The sequence below is a fragment of the Mustela lutreola genome, chromosome 13 (assembly GCF_030435805.1).
Source record: "Mustela lutreola isolate mMusLut2 chromosome 13, mMusLut2.pri, whole genome shotgun sequence".
NCBI lineage: Eukaryota > Metazoa > Chordata > Mammalia > Carnivora > Mustelidae > Mustela > Mustela lutreola.
In genome coordinates this window covers 30326855-30350775 of record NC_081302.1, presented here as the reverse complement: position 1 = coordinate 30350775, position 23921 = coordinate 30326855, and the positions used below count along the sequence as shown (strand labels likewise).

At 36.6% G+C, this 23921-nt stretch overlaps 1 protein-coding gene across 2 annotated transcripts in view; it reads left to right on the top strand.

The window, feature by feature from the left end:
* The window catches only part of SCEL (sciellin), a 329617-nt gene that overhangs the window by 104471 nt on the left and 201225 nt on the right, over positions 1-23921 (top strand). The window contains exon 3 of one of the 2 annotated variants that reach the window (XM_059144697.1): positions 11970-12141. The exons of the other annotated variant lie outside the window; for it this stretch is intronic. The gene's annotated coding sequence lies outside the window, so the exon portion shown is untranslated. The remainder of the gene's footprint in view (positions 1-11969; positions 12142-23921) is intronic. 2 annotated transcript variants of the gene reach the window in all.

The window sequence follows — 23921 nt, the reverse complement described above, 5'->3', positions numbered from 1 at the left end:
TGGATGTTACTGTATATTGTCTCTGTTCCTTTCTGGACTGTTACTTTTAGGCTCTCTGTTTGCTTAGAGGACCCCTTTCAATATTTCCTGTAGGGCTGGTTTGATGTTTGCAAATTCTTTTATTTTTTGTTTATCCTGGAAGATTTTGTCTCTCCTTCTATTTTCAATGACATCCTAGCTGGATATAGTATTCTTGGCTGCATGTTTTTCTCATTTAGTGCTCGGACTATATCATGCCAGTTTTTTCTGGCCTGCCAGGTTTCTGAGGATAAATCTGCTGCTAATCAAATATTTTTACCATTGTATGTTACAGACTTTTTGTCCTGAGCTGCTTTCAGGATTTTCTCTTTCACTAAGACTTGCAAATTTTACTATTAGATGATGGGGTGTGGACCATTTTTTATTAATTTTGAGGGCAGTTCTCTGTGCCTCCTGGATTTTGATGCTTGTTCCCTTTGCCATACTAGGGAAATTCTCTACAATAATTCACTCCAATATACCTTCTGCTCACATCTCTCTTTCTTCTTCTTCTGGAATCCCAATTATTCTAATATTGTTTCATTTTATGGTGTCACTTATTCTCGAATTCTCCCCTCATGGTCCCATAGTTGTATGTCTCTCTTTTTCTCAGCTTCTTTATTCCATTGTTTGGTCTTTTATATCACTAATTCTCTGTTCTGTCTCATTTATCCTAGCAGTAAGAGCCTCCATTTTTGATTGCACCTAGTTAATAGCTTTTTTGATTTCAGCTTGGTTAGATTTTAGTCCTTTTATTTCTCCAGAAAGGGTTTTTATTTATCCAGACAGGGTTTCTCTAATATATTCCATGCCTTTTTTGAGCCTAGCTAGCACCTTGAGAATCATCATTCTGAACTCTAGATCTGACATATTATGAATGTCCATATTGATTAGATCCCTAGCCTTTGACACTGCCTCTTGTTCTTTTTTTTTTTTTTTTTGTGGTGAGTTTTTTTCTGTCTTGTCATTTTATTGAGATAAAAATATATGAATGAGAGAGTAAAATTCTAAAAGGGTGGCAAAAACCCCAGAAAAATGTATTCTAACTAAATCAGAAGAGACCCTAAAATGGGGGGAGAAGAAAGGGGGTAAAAGAAATTTAAAAAGTATATATATATATTAGACTGGTGAATAGAACAGAGCCACCCACTTGATTTTGGGTGTATTTTGGTCTCTTAGAAGAACTGCTTCCTAAAATTTTAAAGAAAGAAAAAAATATATATATATGGGTAAACACAATGAAGGGATAGAATATGACTGTAAAGATGAAAATTTTAAAAAATTTCTAAAAAAGGAATTGGTAAGATAAGTTGGTAGGAAAAAGAAAGAAAAAAAAAAGTGGAGAGAATTTACTCAGGCTGAAGACTAGAACAAAGCCCTGTGCTAGATTTAGGGTATATTTTGACCTATTAGAAAAAATTGTATCCCAAAATTTTTTAGAAGAAGAAACTCTGTATGTATACAAAAAATAAAGTTAAATACAATGAAGGATATAATATGACTATAATAATGAAGGTTTAGACATTTTTTTTTAGAAAGGTATTGTTAAGATAAACTAGTTTAAAAAACGTTAAAAGATGAATGAGGAAAAGTTAAAAAAGTTAGAATAAGAAAAAAATAAAATTAAAGCAATTTAATAAACTTTGAAAAACTAAAGAATCATGGGGAGAAAGCCATGAATTCCATGCTTTGCTTTCCCCTCCTCTGGAATTCTGCTGGTCTTGATCAGTGAGCTTGGTCTTGGCTCGATGTTCTTGCTGATCTTCTGGGGGAGGGGCCTGTTGCTGTGATTCTCAAATGTCTTTGCCTGAAGTGGAATTGCACCACCCTTGTTAGGGGCTGTGCTAAGTAATTTGCTCCAGTTCGCTCTCAGGAGCTTTTGCTTCCTGAGCACTTTCCATAGAGCTCTGGAGGATGGGAATGAAAATGGTGACCTCCCAATCTCTAGCCCAGAGTAGCCAAGAGCTTGGGGCCCCACTCCTCCATGCACCTTCGGAGAAAAGCAGTCAATCCTTCCTTCTCTCTGGTCTCTGGCTGTGCTCCTAGCTCACCTGGCCATTTATTTCTCTGGCACACAGCCCTGTTTAGAGTCTCCAAACCCAGCAGACCCCTGTTGTGCTGTTCTTCCAGTGGAGGAATTTGTCTCCCTGGATCTGCCACTTGTGGGGTCCCTGCTCAAAGAGTAGTGTCCCAGCAGTGCCACAGATCACAGTTTAAGGTGACCCCAAGCTGAGCACTCACTCCTTGACTCTGTACCTAGCTTTCCCACTCTGATACCTATGAGCTCTGCTAAACTCAGGCACCCACAATCCTTCTGTGACCCCATGGACCCAAGACCACATTTTCCCTGTAAGATCTCCACCCCTGCTTAGCCTCTGGTGCAATGTCCCCCAGTGGAGCAGACTTCTAAAAGTTTGGATTTTGTGTTCTGTTGCTCCACCGCTTGCCAGGAGCTGTGCCCTCCCCCTGCTATCTATCTTCCTGTCACTTCAGATTCACTTCTCTGCTCATCCTACCTTTCAGATAGTGGTTGATTTTCTGTTTCTAGAATTGCTGCTCTTCTTCTCTTTGATCTCCTATTGGGTTTGTAGGTGTTTGGAATGGTTTGATAACTATCTAGCTGAACTCCTGTGACCTGATGTCATCTCAGTCTGCTATTCCTCCACCATCTTGCTCTCGGCCCTTGCCCATGGCTTATGAAAATTCTTGCCATGATTTCCTTTTCTGTACTCTAGTTTCATCTACAAATGGATGTAATGCTTCTAATCAGCCCTTTTGTCTAGTATCCCATATATATATTTTTTAACTTGTCAACCTCTTTCCTGGGAATTCTTTCCAAAACTCTGCTAAAGATAAAAAGATGACTTAGAATCACAAAACTGGTTCTGAGATGGGCCACCTGAGGATCTAAATCAGATTAATTGACCTGATTAATTTTTCAATTGTCTTTGAGCTGTGTGACATGTTGTTCTGAGGGAGCATTTAAAGAATATGCATAAGAACACATTGAGTATCATAACCATTAAATCCTTAATGGGTAGCAGAATTAGCAAAGTAAATATTTAAGGAGTTAGATATAATTTCCTTCTTTTGGTGTGTCATGCAGTAGTTGTTATCTATCGAAAAGAATCTGAGACTTAACTGATTCACAATGTATGTCTACAAACTCTGTTTTTCTATACAGTGGTGTTTAAGTATCAGATGACTATATATTTTTTAAAAGATTTTTTTTATTACTTGAGTATTTTAATATATAGTAGAGATCCAGAGGTGATAAGATGTAGTAGTCATTGCCTTCTCAAGGATCTAGCAATCCAGTTAATTACAGGAACAGGAAAATAAAATTAATATTGCAAGACAATCTATGTGAAGGGTCCAATGACTGATGGGAGAGTTCAGAAGAATGAGAAATCATTTCAATTGGGAGGAATAAAAAAGAGAGAGAGAAAGAACACTTGAGCACAAACAGTGGAAGTGGCAGACAGATGGAAAGGGAGAAGCAGGCTCTCCACTGAGTAGGGAGCCCAATGTAGGACTCTATCCTAGAACTCTGACAGATGCTTAACTTACTGAGCCACCCAGATGCCTCTGATGACTATCTTTAAACATTACCATGAGTATTCATTTTCAAATGAATACTCACTTTTTATATGAATCATATTGGACAAAGAGAACACCTAGATCATACTATTTTAGAAAATATTTGATGCTTCATATAATTCACCTACTATGTTTACTGAATGTCTACTATTTATAAGACAATACACTATAAGGGATATCAAAAGGAGTACAGGATATCTAAGGGATATACAAATGAGTAATACATGATCCTGGCCTTTGTGTGGAGGGATTAAGACAATTACATGTAGACATGGGCCCCGAGCAGGATAGCCAATACAGTCCTTAAAGGACAAGAAAACAATTTTAATAATAATGGTATGATCTTAGTCCTTGGCTAAGATAAAGAATAATTATATACTCAAGATGCAAATTATGCTTGGCTTAATTATCTCTATCAATTTGAAGAAGCAGATGCTCAGATGTGCAGACAGATACTAATAATTCAATTGGGAGCATTTAATCTGTATCTTTTTTTGGGTGTGGGAGAGATGTTTACTGATTTCAACTCAGCAATTTTACAAGAAATTCCACTTGTAAGGGTCTAGTCTACAAAAATACTAGCTTAATTATATATATGAATATATATCCAAGAATGCTCACTGCAGTGTTTTTTACTAGCCAAACACTGGGGGAGAACTGTCAATCAATAGGAATGGTTGAACCAATTAGAGAATATTTATTGATTGTAAGAACATGTATTCTTGTTGGGTTTTCTCCCCAGATGAAAATAGAATCAAGCTATGAATATGGTTTTGCAATGTGCTTTTTGCTTTACTTGTAATAAACACTTTCCAAAGTCGGTACATGTGAATCTTCTACTCTTTTTACCTGGTATATGAATTTTTTTTTAAAAGATTTTCTTTCTTTACTTGAGAGAGAGAGCATGAACAAGAGAGCACAAACAGGGGAGAAGCAGAATGGAGAAGGAGAAGCAAACTTCCCACTGAGCAGGGAGCCTGATGTGGGGCTTGATCTCAGGACCCTGAGATCATGACCTGAGCTGCAGGCAGCCGCTTAACCAACAAGAGTCACCTAAGCACCCCTGATGTTACATTCTTTAAGAACAATATGGCAGACCGTTCTCAAACTGTATTCTACTATGGGTAACCTTTGCCTGTACATTCTTCAGGAGCTAAAAAGACAGCCTAGTTAATGGCAAAATCCATATCTTCGTGTCAAGCTAATTTAAGGAACATTTTATCACTTAGCTTCACAGTGTGAAGAACATTAATAATTCAGTGGTTTGTATACTTTCCCACTCATTCTTCTTGTGGAGATGTTTATGCTGTATAACAACGGTACAGGGATGAAGGAGTTGGGCAAATCTCTTTGCCACCCCGTTCCCATGCTTTCTTTCCTTCTAGAATATCTGGCTTCAGCAACAGTGGAAGGATCATTCAGTAGAGCTGAAGAAGTGCTAGTGTTTGTTAGTACTTTATGCCTTCGCCCACTCCTCATTGGTGATATCCTTCATGCTAACTTTGTCTAGGTTATTAAATCCTATAATTTAAAAAAATTTCTTTTCTATAATTTGATACTAGCAAAAATAAGGCTTAGCATAAAAATCCTTTCTCCTGTGTTGAAACAAAGATTTTTAAAAATGCAGACTCTGAAGGAAGATTCCAGAGATTTGGTCTCTTGAGAACTACCCATCTGTGAAAAAATTCTATTTCTGTTGGACTCAAGGCCTGGCAATGGCAAAATGGACTGCCACTGTGAGCCATTTAGTCTGTCTCACTGGACAGAATAAATGGTTTCCTAATTGAATCTATGTCATGACATAACTGTAAAATGTGGTTGCAATAATTTTCTTTCAGCTTAAAGAAATGGCACAAAATTGTCTGCTCTTTAAAGAAGCATTTTTTTAAACTGGACTGTAAGATAATATTGAAAAAAGGAATACTTTCTGGAAAGTTATTTTATACATTAGTTTAAACTACATATTTTGCAATATTCTGAAAGAACTAATTAAAAAGCATTATGTATATGTGTGATTTTGAATAGTATCCCATTTTTTATAAGTAACTAAGAGTTTTTGAGCATAATTTCCTTTACCATTTCCTGCCCTACAGACAGACATTTTGCTACCTTTCAGATGAGATCTATAATACAGGAAACTTGATTACAAACATTAAAACATGTGTATACAGGTGATAACTACACACAAACACACACTATGTCGATATTAAAAACATCCATGGGGCCGCCTGGGTGGCTCAGTGGGTTAAAGCCTCTGCCTTTGGCTCAGGTCATGATCCCAGGGTTCTGGGATCGAGCCCCACATCGGGCTCTCGGCTCAGCGCGGAGCCTGCTTCTCCCTCTCTCTCTCTGCCTGCCTCTCTGCCTACTTGTGATCTCTCTTTCTCTGTCAAATAAATAAATAAAATCTTTTAAAAAAATCCATGAATTTAGTATAACTAAATTATAACAAATTATAATAATAAAATATCTGAGAATTTAGTATAATAATTATGAAATTTCAGAAATGATAGGCAAAAGGATTATTTCAAATGATCTTAAACTATTTGGCAATCTTGTTAGATCTCCACATCACACTTTTCACACAAGTAAATTCCAAATAGATTAAAGACCTAGACATTGGAAAAGAAACTCAAGACTAAATGCTAGAAGAAAAGGGATTGAAACAGATTTATAATTGTAGCATGAGAAAGAACTTTCTTAGCACAATATAAAACCTAGAAACCACAGAAAGAAAAATCAACACATTAAAAGTAAAACAACTTGGGGTGCCTGGGTGGCTCAGTTGGTTAAGTGTCCGTCTTCAGCTCAGGCTGTAATCCTGGGTCCTGGGATGGAGTTCTACATTGGGTTTCCTGCTCAGTGGGAAGCCTGCTTCTCCCTCTTCTTTCCCACTTCTGCTCCCCCTGCCTGTGCTCTCCCATTCACTCTCTCTCTCAAATAAATAAATAAAAATCTTTTAAAAAAGTAAAACAACTTTTATTTGAAAAGACAAAAAGTTAAAAGACAAGGGAGCAATTGGTAGAAAAATACATGTAACATACATAAAGGCAAAAGATAATTTCCAGAAAATTTTCCCAATATTATGCCAATGAATAGAAAAAGACAATCAGACAAAAAGAAAATTGACAAAGAACACAAACAGGAAATTAATGAAAGAGGGAATATATGTGTCCCTCTTTCATTATCCATTTCAGCAATTATTAAACATGAAAAGTAAATAATAACTAGATATATTATTAGTCCACTTGATGGACAACTTTTCAAAAGATTCATAACGTCCATCCTTGGTGAGGAAAAACAGGTACTCTTGGACTGATGGTGGTGAATATGGGTATAGCTTTTTGTAAAGCAAACTGGAATTATCTATCAAAATAAAAATATGCATGACCTTTGACTCAGCAATTTCACAAGAAATTCCACTTGTAAGGGTCTAGTCTACAAAAATACTAGCTTAATTATATATATAAATATATATCCAAGAATGCTCATTGCAGTGTTTTTTACTAGCCAAACAATGGGGGGAGAACTGTTAATCAATAGGAATAGCTGAACCAATTAGAGAATATTTATTGAAAAAAATTCATATACCAGTTAAAAAGAGTAGAAGATTCACATGTACCGACTTTGGAAAGTGTTTATTACAAGTAAAGCAAAAAGCACATTGCAAAACCATATTCATAGTTTGATTCTATTTTCATCTGGGGAGAAAACCCAACAAGAATACATGTTCTTACAATCCTAAAATAAAGCCTGGAAGAATATAAAATGATCTCTTAATGGTGGCTACCAAGGTCCAGGCTGCAGACTCAGGAGAGAAGGAAAGGAGGAGTTCCGCTTGTCATTTCAAATCCATTAAAAAAAAAAAAGTGAAATTATGAGTGTTTTAATTTTTGCTTTTTTATATTGAACATCTTTCCTATTATAGACATGTATTGCTTTTGTTTTAAAATAATAGATGTAACCTTGAAAAGCTAATTTCTTTTTTTTTTTTTTTTTTTTTTTTTTTTTTTTTTTTCTGAAGCATGGGTTGAAAAGATGAGAGACTGGAGGCAGGAAGCTAATTTAGGAGGCTTTAACTGACCGTGGGAAGGACAGTGAGGACTTGGCTTAGGGTACGGACAAAGTGATTGAGGAGAGGCCAAGGGAGTCCCTGGGAAGTGGTGACAACTAATATGAGGCTCTACTCCCAAATCCCAGTCCACAGCACTTTCCCAGAATCTTCCCAAAGGCACCATGATGCCATCACACAGGCCCCAGCAGATGCCATCACACAGGCCCCATCACACAGGCCCCACTCAGGTAGTCTAGTTCTTATGCAGGCAACTATTTCAGTTTTGATTCTCTTAACGTGCTTCCACATGAGATCAGATGAAAGCAACAGTCACCTTTGCCAACAGTCCCTTGGGCTATTCTCTGCAGCTCTGCAGCCTAAAGGTTATAGCACCATGACATCAGCTTCCTTGGGGATGGACAAGCAGCTCTCAGGCTGTCTCCATGGAAGATTGCTCTCCTTTCCCTACTGTGCTTGAACCAGACTGTTGCATGTAGTCTGCTTAGACTCTACTAAAACCTTTTGCTTCCTGTTTATGAAGTCATGCTCAGAAACATGAGACCTGAGTCACCCGCAGTCTGCTCTGAATGCAGCATTGTCAGTGCCCTGAACTGTGATTGGATCATCGCACATCTCACCTTTGAGCTCCTTCATGCCTAAAGAGCACACCCTCCGACATGCACAGCTCGGTGCTCTACAGAGAGTAAGCAATTTCACACGATGGAAACGAATTCACACGGGGCACCTCTCTGAAGGGCCTGCTCTCTTTTTGCTTGTTTACTCAGAAACAGATGTTTAAACATCTGTTTGAATATTGTGAAATCTTTTCACAAATTGGACATTAGTTCCTGTAGCATAACTGGGAAAGATCACATTTACCAAACTAGAGGCAAATTGTATGATGGAAAGGGAAATTTGGTAGAATAACTCGTATAGCATTTGAATGAGAACAAGTGTAATGTTCAAAAACACTTTCGTGTGTTTAATTGGAAATATCTTGGGGCACCTGGGTGGTTCAGTGGGTTAATTGGAAATATCTTTGGTTATTTCGAGCTTTAAGTCTCACTAGCATATTATTACCTTGCATCTTTTTTCATTTTATGGATAGATTATATAAAATTGCTACACATAGAAATTTTATGGAAAACAATTTTGAATAAAATTTAGAATGTATCTGAGAGGTGAACTGGTGTGCTAGAGGAGATACATGGAAAACGTCCCTTTCTCTTCTAAAAGATTGTAAACTTTTTTGATTTTAAAATTATTGCCTGTTCACATAACATCTCTAAGGAGCTACATGTTGGCCTAAAAATAGTCCTGCTGTTTTCCTTCTGTAGTGCAATAGAAGAACATGAGGCTTATACAATTAAGATAATCTGGTTACCTCACAGACCTAATGTTTTATTTTGAATTTGAGTTATTTCTGTCTGATGTCACATAGAAGAAAATATAATTTTGCTTGTCTTTTAGCAGCAGATAATTTGTAGATTTTGTTACTCAATAGCTTGACTTTAGAAGGAATTTTGAAATTGCACCTTGAGACCCCCACCATTTTGCATATGAGATAATTGATAGGATTTACTGGTAGCTTTTTCAAGCAAAAGCATGTGACTGGTTGGAAGTGGAAAATTCAATAAGATTGTTGTTTGTCCTCCCTGATTTCAATCACTGGATTTAACAGCAATGTCTAATTGCTTAGACATCATGTAGGGTAGGTTGGAAATGAAGAAATTACTTCTTTTTTTAAAAAAAATTTTTATTTCTTTTCAGCATAACAGTATTCATTGTTTTTGCACCACACACAGTACTCCATGCAATCCGTGCCCTCTCTAATACCCACCACCTGGTTCCCCCAACCTCCTACCTCCCACCCCTTCAAAATCCTCAGGTTGTTTTTCAGAGTCCATAGTCTCTCATGGTTCACCTCCCCTTCCAATTTCCCTCAACTTCCTTCTCCTCTCCATCTCCCCTTGTCCTCCATGCTATTTGTTAGGCTCCACAAATAAGTGAAACCATATGATAATTGACTCTCTCTGCTTGACTGATTTCACTCAGCATAATCTTTTCCAGTCCCATCCATGTTGCTACAAAAGTTGGGTATTCATCCTTTCTGATGGAGGTATAATACTCCATAGTGTATATGGGCCACATCTTCCTTATCCATTCGTCTATTGAAGGGCATCTTGGTTCTTTCCACAGTTTGGCGACCGTGGCCATTGCTGCTTTAAACATTGGGGTACAGATGGCCCTTCTTTTCACTACATAGGCAGTAACCTCTTCGATATCAGCCACAGCAACTTCTTTCAAGATATGTCTCCAAAGGCAAAGGAAACAAAAGCGAAAATGAACTTTTGGGACTTCATCAAGATCAAAAGCTTCTGCACAGCAAAGGAAACAGTTAACAAAACAAAGAGGCAACCCACAGAATGGGAGAAGATATTTGCAAATGACAGTACAGACAAAAGGTTGATATCCAGGATCTATAAAGAACTCCTCAAACTCAACACACACAAAACAGACAATCATATCAAAAAATGGGCAGAAGATATGAACAGACACTTCTCCCATGAAGACATACAAATGGCTATCAGACACATGAAAAAATGTTCATCATCACTAACCATCAGGGAGATTCAAATTAAACCACATTGAGATACCACCTTACACCAGTTAGAATGGCCAAAATTAGCAAGACAGGAAACAACATGTGTTGGAGAGGATGTGGAGAAAGAGGAACCCTCTTACACTGTTGGTGGGAATGCAAGTTGGTGCAGCCACTTTGGAAAACAGTGTGGAGATTCCTCAAGAAATTAAAAATAGAAGAAATTACTTCTAATTAAATCTTTAATTTACCTTGCTAGGCTCAATTTTCTCCAGTTACTACACACACTCGCACACACTAAAATAATATAATAGAGGCATTTTAACCCATTTTAGAGAAAAATAAAAAGCAATCATAGAGTATTATTAGACTTCCTCTTTTTTATTTAAATAATGTGTTATGTTGAGAGTGATGCTTAACTCTTACCTTTTGAGGTGACCTCCACAATGACAATGTTTTAGTGCTCCTCTATGTAGGTGTCTAGTGACCACGGGTCCTAGGTCAGTTCTTCAGCACTCATCGAGGATAATCAGTAGTTTCAGTTAATTTAGAAGCCTATTTATCTGCCCTTGGTTAGAAACATAGACTAGCCATATTCAAGTTGCCTACCAAAATTTTAACCTTGGACCCTCTGCTACTCAATAATTTTCAAAAACTTTCATAGATGAACAAAATTAGTAAATGTGAATAATATTTAAAACCCAGTGGAAAGAAATAATATTCCCATATATGTGAGTATCTAATATTCATGGTATGTGACTACCTGTAGGAGATACCATTTATCTCTCTTCTTTGATACTCTAAACCTCACCACTGGGGCAAGCCAGGCCATTAGAGAGCTATACCATGCAGTTTTGGCTACTTCAGCTACCCTTTGAGACCTCATGTTCTGTGATGCTACAAAACTTGGTGGTTTGGCAGCTTAGAATTCTGCCTATATCCAGTAGTTTGTCTGAAGCAGATTCTAAGGAACTGTGTTTGGGACCGACTGCCTGTGTTCTTTTGCTGTTATGTTCTCTACTGTCTCTTGTAACTGGCATGCCAGGTATAATGAATGACACCTGCCCATTAGCAAGATTTGTGCCTGAGGTCAGTGATGAGGTGATGAATAACAAGTCAGAAAAAATAAATAAATAAAGGAATCAGGAAGGACATTTTGAGCTTAGTAGAGAATGTGGTTTTTCCTGAAAAACTGCATACTTCCTAATATGCTTTAAGGGAAATTACATATCTGATTTGGAGATGGGGAGAAAAAAAACAAAACAAAACCAAAACCAAGCAAATATTGGGGGTCCAAGCAGCTCGGATTGTGTCTTTCATAAAAATAATCTGGGAATTGCTTAAATTTTCCTTTTGTTTTATTTATTAAGTTATTGTCTTCTGCTCTGTTCCACAGTCAGGGTGCTTTTTGTTTTTGAAAGCTTTTTAGTAGCATCCATGACCAAATTAGTTTTATTTTAGATACTTTTTTTTTTTTTTTTTTTAGTGAAACAAAGATGTCTTCCCTTCCCTAATCCCCAGTAGCTTGGTTAATTAACTATGAAATCTAATGAAAATTATTCACAGTTGATAGGAGAAAACTATAGATATTCTATTCATTTATTGGCTTTTTACAATCAAGAGGACTAAAACATGTTGTTTCCAATTTCGCCTGCCAAAGGGAAATGGTGATTTTTTTGCTTTGTCTGAACACAGTGGTTCCATCAGCTCCTTTTCTAAACCCTTCTGTGAGAACAAGCTGGTTCTTCTGGGAATAAAGAACTGCCTACAGCTATTTGCACTCATCTGTTCTTCTCTACATACGTGCTTGGTCTTTTCCACACACAACCAGCGGGTGCTAGTGGACAGGCCAGGCAGCGTTAGTCAGGTAAGAAAGTATTTATTATTAAATGTATAATTATAAGAAAACCATTACAAAAAATGTTTTATAATGTTTGTTTGTCATATCGAAGTTATTTATCTGCCCTTGCTAATGGGGCACAGTCTTCTGTGGGCTCTATACTCTGAATGCTCCTTTATTAATGCCTTTTCTTGGTCTTTGTTACACATTGTCAGAGTAACTTGTTGTGTGCTATTTGTACCATAGATGTAAGATCACACCCCTATGTAGTTCTGGAACACTTTCGTCAACTAACGAATCAACTAACAATATTCCTCCATTTTTGCTTTCTTGCCTCACTTACATTTCAACAACTCATAGTAAGAAAGAGACCTGAATTCACAGAGCACCTCCACATAATTGGTAGCAGATTGGGCTGGGATGGAAGGGAAATGCTTTCCTTTTTAATTGAATTTCCATTTTCTTATCTCTTAACATATCTCTTTTGGATGCTTCACCTCTAGGTTCTATGGGAGCAATATATGAACGTAAATATTGAATTCCTTTCTAGCATTTTCTTTTTTAAAAATTATTTTTATTAACATATAATGTATTATTTGCCCTAGGGGTACAGGTCCATGAATCATCAGGCTTACACATTTCACAGCACTTACCATAGCACATACCCTCTTCAATAACCTAGCTACCCTATCCCTACCCTCCCCACACCCCAGCAACCCTCAGCTTGTTTTGTGAGATTAAGAGTCTTATGGTTTATCTCCATCCTGATCCCATCTTGTTTCATTGTTTCCTTCCCTACTCCCCACAACCACCTGCCCTGCCTCTCAAATTCCTCATATCAGAGAGATCATATGATAATTGTCTTTCTCTGATTATCTATGTTGTTGCTCATCATAATACCCTCTAGTTCCATCCACGTCATTTCTAGCATTTTATTTTTACAAAAATTGTAAAGCTTATGTGAAATTCACTGTGATGGAGTTTTACTGTGTGGGTGATGTAGAGGCTTTTAGGAAGCAGGTTGAGCAATGGAAATCTTAGTAAGGTAAAAAGACCCACATTGACCACTGGGCTGACTGCAAACAGGCCCATTAGGTGACCCACCTCAAAATATCCGTAAGCCCTAGTTGATCAGTGGGCTACTTATAACCAGGCACAGGTATCAAAAAAGGAAATTTCCCCATGTTCCTCACTTTCTCCTTTAACTGTATATGATTTGCCTGTGGTTATACAGATTACGGTAAAGAGTTGAAATTGGGAAAAGCACTCCTATTAGCTATTCTATCCAATGATATAGAATATTGAATTTGTCTATTTACTCATATAAATGGTAGTGACTATTTTTAAAAAATAAGTTCTGGTGACTTTCAATGTAAATGTTATAGTTTAAGGGTTTCAGAATTATTCAAATGACTTTGTAAGTTGTGAATATTTTTAAGGCATCACAAAAATATCTGTGAGCATGTGTGTGTGTGTGTATGAAACACAGCATAATTTTTAATAGGTTTAACATTCTCTGAGTCATAAATATATAAGATTAGCTTCTAGAAGCTTGCTTCAAGGTTGCATGCTCATTTGTTTGCTGGGGCCGCCATAACAAAGTACCATAGACTGGGGAGCTTAAACAACAGAAATTTATTTTTCTCACAATACTGGAGGCTGCACGTCTGAGGTCAAGGTGTTAACAAAGTTTGTTTCTTCTGAGGCCTATCATCTTGGCTTGCAGATGGCTACCATCTCCTTGTGTCTTCCCATGACTTTCCCTGTGTGCATGTCTATGATCTAATCTCCTCTACTTCTTTGTTATTTTTTTAATTAAAAAAATTCTAGTATAGTTAATGTACAGTAATGATTGAACAATTCTATGCATTACTCAGTGCTCATCATGATAAGTCTATTCTTAATCCTCTTCACTCATTTCACCCATCCCCCCACCCACCATGCCTGATAACCATCAGTTTGTTTTATAGAGTTAAGAGGCTGGGTTCTGGGACACCTGGGTGGCTCAGTTCATTGAGCAACTGCCTTCGGCTCAGGTCATGATCCTAGCGTCCTGGGATCGAGTCCCACATCGGGTTCCTTGTTCTGTAGGGAGCCTGCTTCTCGCTCTACCACTCTGTCTGCCTGTGTGCAGGCAGGGTTCTTTGTTTTTTGTTTTGTTTTGGTTTGGGTTTTTTTTTTGGTTTGCCTCTTTTTTGTTCATTTGTTCATTTGTTCATTTGTTCATTTGTTCATTTGTTTTGTTTCTTACCACATATAAGTGAAATCATATGGTATTTATATTTCTTAATTGACTTATTTTGCTTAGTATTATACCCTCTAGATCCATCTATGTTGTTGCAAATGGCAAAGATTTCATTCTTTTTTATGGGTGAGTAATATTCCGTGTGTGTGTGTGTGTGTGTGTGTGTGTGTGTGTGTGTGTATTACACATCTATCTATCTATATCTATCTATAGATATCACACATCACACATCTTCTTCATCCATTCATCTGTCAGGAGGCACTTGGGCTGCTTCCATATCTTGGCTATTGTAAATAGTACTGTGATAAACATAGGGGTGCATATATCCTTTCAAATTAGTGTTTTTGTTTGAGTAAATACTTAGTAATGGGATTATTGGATCATATGATAATTTTTTCATTATTTGAGGACCTTCATACTGTTTTACAGTAGCTGCTCCAGTTTACCTTCCCACCAACAATGTACAAATGTTCGCTTTCTCCGTATTTTTGCCGACACTTGTTTCTTGTATTTTTTTATTTTAGCCATTCTGACAGTTGTGAAGTGATAGCCCACTGTGGTTTTGATTTTCATTTCCCTGATGATTAATAATGCTGAACATCTTTTGCTGTATAGGTCAGCTATCTGAATGTTTTCTGCTCATTTTTAATTGGATGTGTGTGTGTGTGTGTGTGTGTGTGTGTGTGTGTGTGTTGAGCTGTCTCAGTTCTTCATATACTTTGGATACTAACCCTTTATCAGATATGTCATTTGCAAATATCTTCTCCCATTCAGTAGGTTGTCATTTAGTTTTGTTGATTGTTTCCTTTGCTGTGCAGAATTTTTTTTTTAATTTTGATGTAGTCCCAATAGTTTATTTTTGCTTTCATTCCCCCTGCCTCAGGAGACATACCTAGAAAATGTTGTTATGGCCAATGTCAGAGAAAGGGTCTTTAATCCTTTTGAGTTTATTGTATCTGGTGTAAGAAAGTGGTCCACTTTCATTCTTCTGAATGTAGCTGTCCAGTTTTCCCAACACCATTTGTTGAAGAGACTGTCTTTTTTTCCATTACATATTCTTGCTTGCTTTGCCAAAGATTAATTGATCATATAATTGTGGGCTTATTTCTGGGCTTTATATTGTGTTCCCTTTTTCTGTGTGTCTATTTTTGTGCCAGTACCATAATGTTGATTACTATCGCTTTATAGTATAGCTTGCTACCTGAGATTTTGATACCTCCAGTTTCATTCTTCTTTTTCAAGATTGCTTTGACTATCCAGGGTCTTTTGTGGTTCCATATAAATTTTAGGATTACTTGTTCTAGTTCTGTGAAAAATGCTATTGGTAATTTGATTGGGATTGCATAAGTCTGTAGATTGCTTTGGGAAGTATGGACATTTTAATAATATTAGTTGGAAGCTATTTTTTTGAATAGTTTGAGAAGAATAAGTATCAACTTTTCTTTAAATATTTGATAGAATTCACTTGTGAAGCCGCCTGGACCTGAACTTTCATTTGTTGGAAGTTTTTTGATTACTGATTCAATTTCATTGCTGGTAATTGGTCTGTTCAAATTTTCTATTTCTTAATATTCAGTTTTGGGAGATTATATGTTTCTAAAAAATTATCAGTTTCTTCTAGGTTGTCCAGTTGGTTGGCATATAATTTTTCATAATGTTCTCTTATAGTTCTTTGTACTTCTGTGGTGTCAGTTATTATTTCTCTTCTTTCATTTCTGATTTTGTTTATTTGAGTTGTTTTTGTGGGTTTTGTTTTGTTTTGTTGTTGTTGGTTGGTTGGTTTTAGTTAGTCTGGCTAAAAGTTTGTCATTTTATTGATCTTTTCAAAGAACCAGTTCCTGGTTTCATTGATCTGTTCTATTATATTTTTAGTTTCTATTATATTTATTTCTGTTCTAATCTTTATTATTTCCTTCCATTTGCTCATTTTCAGTTTTCTTTGTTTTTTTTTTTTTTTTCTAGTTCCTTTAGGTGTAAAGTTAGTTGTTTACTTGATATTTTTCTTGCTTCTTGAGATAGGCCTGTATTACTATAAACTTCTACCTGGAATAGATTTGCTGCATCCCAAAGATTTTGGACTATTGTGTTTTCATTTTCATTTGTCTCCATGTAGTTTTTAATTTCCTCTTTGATTTCTTGGTTGACTCATTCATTGTTTAGTAGCATGTTATTCAAACTCCACATATTTGTGTTCTTTCCAGATTTTTTCTTGTGGTTGATATTTAGTTTCATAGTGTTATAGTAAGAAAAAATGCACAGTATGATTTTGATCTTCTTAAATTTGATGAGACTTGTTTTGTGACCTATGTGTGAGCTCTTCTGGAGAATGATCCATGTGCTCTTGAAAATAAAGTGTATTTTGCTGTTTTAGGACAGGATGTTCTGACTATATCTGCTAGCTCCATCTAGTCAAACGCATCATCCAAAGCCACTATTTCCTTATGGATTTTCTGTTTGGATGATCTATTCATTGATATAAGTGCTAAAATCCCCTGCTATTTTTTTTAACTAGTGTTAGTTACTTCTTTTATGTTTGTTATTACCTGCTTTGTGTATTGGGTGCTCCTATGTTGGATGCAAACATAGTTATTATATCTTCTTGTTAAATTTTTTCCTTTATGATTGTGTATTGTACTTCTTTGTCTTTTGTTATAGCCTCTGTTTTACAGTCTATTTTGTCCAAAATAAATATTGCTACCCTTGCTTTCTTTTCACTACCTTTTGCATGATAAATAGTTTTCCATTCCTTCACTTTTAAGTTGCATGTGTCTTTAGGTCTGAAATTAGTCTCTTGTAGGCAGCAGATAGATGGATCTTGCTTTTTTTGTCTATTCTATCACCCTACGTTTTGGATTGGAGCATTTAGTCCATTTACATTCAAAGTAAATATTGTTAGGTGTATACTTATTGCCATCTTGTTACAGGTTTTGTATTTGTTTTTGTAGTTCTTTTCTATACCTTCCTATTGCTTTCTTCTTTCATTGTTTGCTGACTTTCTTTAATGCTTCTACTTGGATTTCTTTCTCTTTATTTTTTGTAAATTTATTATCAGTTTTTGATTTGTGCTTATATTGGTTTTAATATAACACTAATATAGCAGTTAATATGATGTTGATAGTCACTTAAATTTGAACCCATTCCCAAAGCACTAAACTTTTACTCTTTTCTCTTTCTCATTTTCTGGGTATATGGCATCATAGTTTACATCCTTTTATTTTGGAAATCCATTGACTGATTTTTATAGGTATACTTATTTACTACTTTTGTGCTTCCTACTCTTCTTACTGCAGCTTATGGTCTTCCTTTCCCTCACAGAGTCCCCTTTAACATTTCTTGTAAAGCTGGTTTATTGGTAATGAATTCCTCTCACTTTTGTTTGTCTTGGAAACTCTTTATCTTTCCTTCTATTCTGAATGATAGCCTTGCTGGATAGAATAGTCTTGTTTGCACATTTTTTTTCTTTTAGCACTTTGAATATATAATGCCACTTTATTTTAGCCTGCTAAGATTCTGCTGAAAAATCAGCTGATAGCCTAATGGTGTTTACCTTGTATGTAACTATTTTCTTTTCCCTTGCTGCATTTAAAATTCCCTCTTCATCAGTATTTTTTTTTTTTTCTATTTTAATTACTACGTGTTTTGGTGTAGACCTCCTTTGGTTGATTTTGTTGGTGACTCTCTGTGCCTCTTGGACCTAGATTTCTATTTTCTTCCTCAGAGTTGGGAAGTTTTCCGCTATTATTTCTTCAAGTACATTTTTTTTTTCACTCTTCTCCTTCCAGGTTCCCCACAATGTATTAGTACACTTGATGGTATTCTTGAGTTCCCTTAATCTATTTTTATTTATTATTATTTTTTTTTTCTCTCTCCTGTTCAGCTTGATTGCTTTCTTCTTCTCTGTCCTCCAGGTCACTGATCTGTTCTTCTCCTTCATCTGGTTTACTATTTATTTCCCCTATTATATTTTTAATTTCAGTTATTGAGTTCTTCATCTCTGATTTTTAACAATGTGCTTTCTATCTCTTTGTTGGGTATCTCGCTGAGGACTTCTACTCTTTTCTCAAGTCCTTTCTCTTTTCTGAAGTGAGTATTCTTTTTTTTTTTTTTTTAAGATTTTACCTATTTACTTGACAGAGAGAAATCACAAGTAGACGGAGAGGCAGGCAGAGAGAGAGAGAGGGAAACAGGCTCCCCGCTGAGCAGAGAGCCTGATGCGGGACTCGATCCCAGGACCCTGAGATCATGACTCAAGCCAAAGGCAGCGGCCCAACCCACTGAGCCACCCAGGCGCCCTCAAGTGAGTATTCTTATGACCATTATTTTAAATTCTGTATCAGGCATATTACTTATCTCTGTTTTGTTTACCTGTCTTGCTGTGATTTTGTCCTATTCTTCCATGTCATACATTTTGCCTAAACCTCTGATATGTGTTCAGAAAGTCAGCTACATCTCCTGATCTTAAAAGTAGTGGTTTTATGAAGAAGAGGTTCTATAGTAGTCTACCATGAAATTTTCTGTTTGCCAGTATCTTGCACTTCAAGAGTATCTCCTCTGTGTGTTGCATGCAACCCACTGTTGTGGTTGAACCATATTTATGTTCAGTCCAGTTATGTGCAATGCCTTGTTGGCCTGTTGTGTGTAGGGTTTGAATCTCCACACAACCTGTGCTGTCCATAGGCCAGTCTGAGGCCATCTTGGATTTGAGTTGGTTTAGACCACACTTTTGCCAGGGCTGCAGTCTCACTGAACTGCAAGGTGCTCTTCCTGGGTTGGTCCCTGAGAAGTTTTCATTGGTAGATGGAGCCTGCAGTCAGACTGGCTATCTGCCACCAGCTGACTGTTGGGCTGCAGTTAAACCTGTGTGTGGGTTATCTCTTCCTGGGACAGGAATCACTTTGGGTTGGTGCTGTCTCCTGTTGAGGCTGCTTGCACACTGCCATGTTTGTGGTGCTGCTTTGGGAAACCAAGAGGCCAAGTTGGAGAGAATTCACTTGCAGAAGAATGCAGGAGTGGGGACACTATTACCAAGCAAGTTGGAGAGTGTCCATGCTGAGCTGGTTTCTGCTGCTCTCTGTGTAACTAAGCTGGGAGTCAGGGAAGGGAAGTGGCACCTGCTAGTTTTTATGTTCTTCTGGAAGTCTTCCTAAAGATCTCTGCCCCTCTAGCACATATTCTGAGATTAGTAAATAAATCTTCCTGCATACCCCATGTTTTTTCAAACGACTGCTTCAACACTATCTCAGAGGGGCTATCTCTTTAAGGATGGGGATTTTGTTTCCTTTGACCACTGATTTTTAAAGTTCTAAGAGTTAAGTCCCACTGACTGTAAGAACTCATGATGTTAAGTACCACTGGTTTTCAAAGCCAAGTGTTATGGAGATTCATCTTCCAGTGTAGGCACCCCATGCCTGTAGTGCCTGGTAGGGGGCTGCTCTAATCCCTTCTCAGTGCTTGTGGTGTCCTCCTTTCCCTTGGACAGTCTTGAGGGTCAGTTGTTTCCTGACTGTGTCTGCCCTTCCTACCCTTTTCAGTATGGTTTCTTCTCTATATTTACCTGTAGAGGATCTGTTTTGCCAGTCTTTGAGTCATTTTCTGGGTTATATACACTGATGTGGTTGTTATCCAGTTGTCTGTGGAACAAGGTGAGTCCAGGATACTCCTTCTCTGCCACCTTCCCCTGAAGTCTCTTTAATCTCCTTTTCTAATAAGAATACCAGTCATATTGGATTAGGGCCTACCCTAATGACTTCATTTTACCCTAATTACCTCTTTAAATACCCTATCTTTAAATATGGCCACATTCTGAAGTACTAGGTGTTTGGACTTCAACATATGAATTTATAGTAAACATAATTTAGCCCATCATACATACTAAGGGTCATATGAAAATGCAAATAAATTGCTTTGGGAAGATATAGAGAAGAGTGAGATACTCCAGATATTGCAGAAGGTAGAATTCACATAAAAAATTCAATTGATTAACAAGGAACTCTCTGACATATATGATTACTTTAAGACAGAGAAATCCTTCCCAGAGCACAGAGATAAAATGAAGCAATGCCACTGAAGTGATAAGGAAAAAAGTCAATAAAATGATGGGAGACATTTGTGTCCTTTCATGAGAAACACTTAGAAGAGTAAAGAGGGGGCGCCTGGGTGGCTCAGTGGGTTAAGCCGCTGCCTTCGGCTCAGGTCATGATCTCAGGGTCCTGGGATCGAGTCCCGCATCAGGCTCTCTGCTCAGCGGGGAGCCTGTTTCCCTCTCTCTCTCTCTGCCTGCCTCTCCGTCTATTTGTGATTTCTCTCTGTCAAATAAATAAATAAAATCTTTAAACAAACAAATAAATAAATAAATAAAAAGAGTAAAGAGGTCCTTTGATGTGATTCTTCAGTTCCATTCCTGGGAGACCAAGCCAGCAGCTAATGAGTCTTCTGATGGATCTGCCCATGTAAAAGAACCACACTTTTTGCTGTGCTCTTAGCAACTGTCATATGTAGCATGCAGGTATTATTAGTGCATCTTCTTTGAGACAAAAACAAGAAAAAAAAACAAAACAAAAAAACAAAACCAAAAAAACACAATACAATATTTTGAAAAGCTTATTTTTCTCATAAAAGAATCTGTTCCCATAGATTTGACATGTTTTTCATGTGAAGTAAACAAAACATGCTATATTCCATAGGGTCCTAGTTGCTATATTCTAGAAGAAAGGCTTACCCTAAATTAGAATTCTAATCAACTGGAGACAAAATGTAATCCTTTTATGAAAGCAGTGTTCACAGCAATCCTTTCATTGCCTTATCAACAAAGATGAAACTGTTTAAGTTGCTAGGAACTTACTTGGGCTGGTAGTTTAACCAACATAATTTGGCCCATCATTATCCTAATGCTACATGTGGAAATATATGGACCTGGGACAGGGGAAAAATCCCTGGGAAGGAAGATAAGATGTGCAGACAAGATGACTCACTCCCTAGAAGGCAATGTAATGAAACATCACATAGAGTCTGAAGGAAAAATAGATAGAAGATCCTTTGATTTTCCAGACATAGAAAAATAAGAAATTCCACTTTTAGCTTATTCATCTGTTGGCATAAGTATTTGCTAATTTTATACCTTATATGTTTTTCTCCATCCTTTACCATTTCAGGCAAATGTGCTACTAGAGAATTTTGAAAATAATTTAGTTCTCAAATCCCAAATAATAGCACTAGTGAGGCAAAATGAATGTTTTCATGAAAAGCAGTAAAATGGGAGAGTGGGAGGATGCTCAGTGATGACAGTTAAAATGCTGTTTTTTTCTAACATAATACTGTTTCAATTGTAAAGCCATCGAATTCAATTATCTAGGAGTGTTTACTTGTTAACAACATATGAATTTATTTAATGATAGTGTACAATTTTTAGTAGGGCTTACCAGAAGTTTTCTAAGAATGTTGATTCCTTTCAAATCACATTGTTTTTCAGATGTTCTAACAAAAAACCCCATAGCTAATTACAGGTAGGAAATAATTATATCACCTGACTATTTTCATTGCTGGTGTTGATTTTTGTCTTAGATCCAGCACAACGATGTGCTGCTTAGCAACACACTTCCTGTAGTCAAGGAAACATTGTCACACTGTTAGAGGAAGAGATGGAAGTGGATAATTGAAAGCTATCCTTGAAGTACTGAGAAGACACTTGCAGGAAGGAAGTAAATTCAAAGCAATTTTTATCACAAACTTAAATGAATTTTTTGACCTCACTGATGTCTAAACATGGTTAGAGAGAGATTTTAGAGATGGAGATGCCACCTTGAATTTCAAGGCTCAAGTGTGTGTGTGTGTGTGTGTGTGTGTGTGTGTGTGTGTGTCTGTGATGGAGAGGCTTTCTAAAAGGGATCTTTAAGGAAGTCAAGAGATATGAAAAGAAGTAAAGAGAAGCCTGAGGGGCAAAATTTCTTATTCTCTTACCTATATGTCTCAATAAATCACATAAAGACACCCAACAAATGTTTGTGGATCTGCCCTGCTCTGTCCCAGGCCAATAGAAGAGTATATAAGACAACACTGACCATGTGTGTTCATATAATTGCAGAGGAACTTCAAGCAAAGCAACTCCATTCACATTTTTAAATATTTTGCAGTATTTACTTTAAAGGTGTTTTTTTGTTGTGGATATTGGTTTTAAATAGTTTTACTACAATGTACTTGGGTACTTTGTTGTTCTTATTCTGCTTGAGATGCATAGAATTTCTTAAATATGTGACATTGTCTTTTATCAATTTTGAACATTTATGAGCCAGCTTCTCTTCATTTTTATCTCTGTATCATTATCCTTCCTTTTCCCTTTCTCTTCTGTGTCTCTCTCTCTCTGTATCTTGTGATTTTTTTCTGGGATACTTATAAATATGTTAGATTTTTTCATCATGTCTTATATATTTATATTCTATACTTTTTTTTTAATAATTTTTTTCTCCATGCTTCAGTGGTTCCATTTTATTGAACTTTCTTCCAATTTTCAATCCTTTCTTCTGCTGCATCTAATTGATGTTAATCCCATCACTAAATTTTAAATTTTTACTATTGTACTACCCATTTATAGAATGTTTACTTATATTTAATTATTTCTTGAAGATTCCAGTTCTCTAGTGAAATTATCCATCTTGTCATGTGTTTCCTTGCATATATTTATGATAATTCCAAAGGCTATATAACTCTAAAATCTGGATCACTTGTAGCTCTGCTTCCATTGTCTGTTTCTTTTATTTGCATGATATCTGGTCCTTTTCAGGTATGCCCGAGTGTTTTTTATTGAGCACAAGGCACTGTGGTTGAAAAATTGTAGAGATAATTTGAGACTTTCACAGAAGCTATTTTCTTCCAAGGAAGATTTTTCTTTTCCTTTTCTGATTGGCAGTTAGATTAAGGGAAGATCATTGACTCCTGTCTGGGGTTTTATCTGATTCAAAGATGAGTTTCAGTCTTGGTAAGGTTTTGTCTATTTTTGTTTCATATTTTTTTCTTATAATATAGCCCTGGATTCTTAACTGGAAATATAAGAGACTGTCTAGAGATCCCTCTACTTGAAGGGCCCTAATTTTTCAGTAGTAAGACTACTGAAATCCCAGTGCAGGTAGGCAGCCCTTTAGGCACAGTTTTCTGCTTGGTTTCTTAGTGTCCCTTTCCTATGTAGCTTAGGAATCATCAAATTCCTCCAGAGGAAAGTGTTGCAGAATGTTGACTTGATATCAATGAATTTCCCCTCTTTCTGAGATATGGCACTTTAAATATTGACTGCCTTGGTAGCTTCTTGATTTCTCCAAAGAGATTGTCTATATAAATTTTGTCCAAATTTAGAATTAAAGTCCTATTCAAATTGGAATGCAGTAATAAGTTCACTTACTCTTGTTGACACTGACCTAATTTTCTTTTATCAGAACACTTAATTTTTCTCCTTGTGTTCATGAAAATTTTTAGGTTGCCTTTTTAAAAAAGCAAATGTAGCCATTCAACCATCAGGTCTCCCAGTTCCGTTACTTGGTTTTCTTTGCCATTTTCTATTGCCATCATTTTGCTT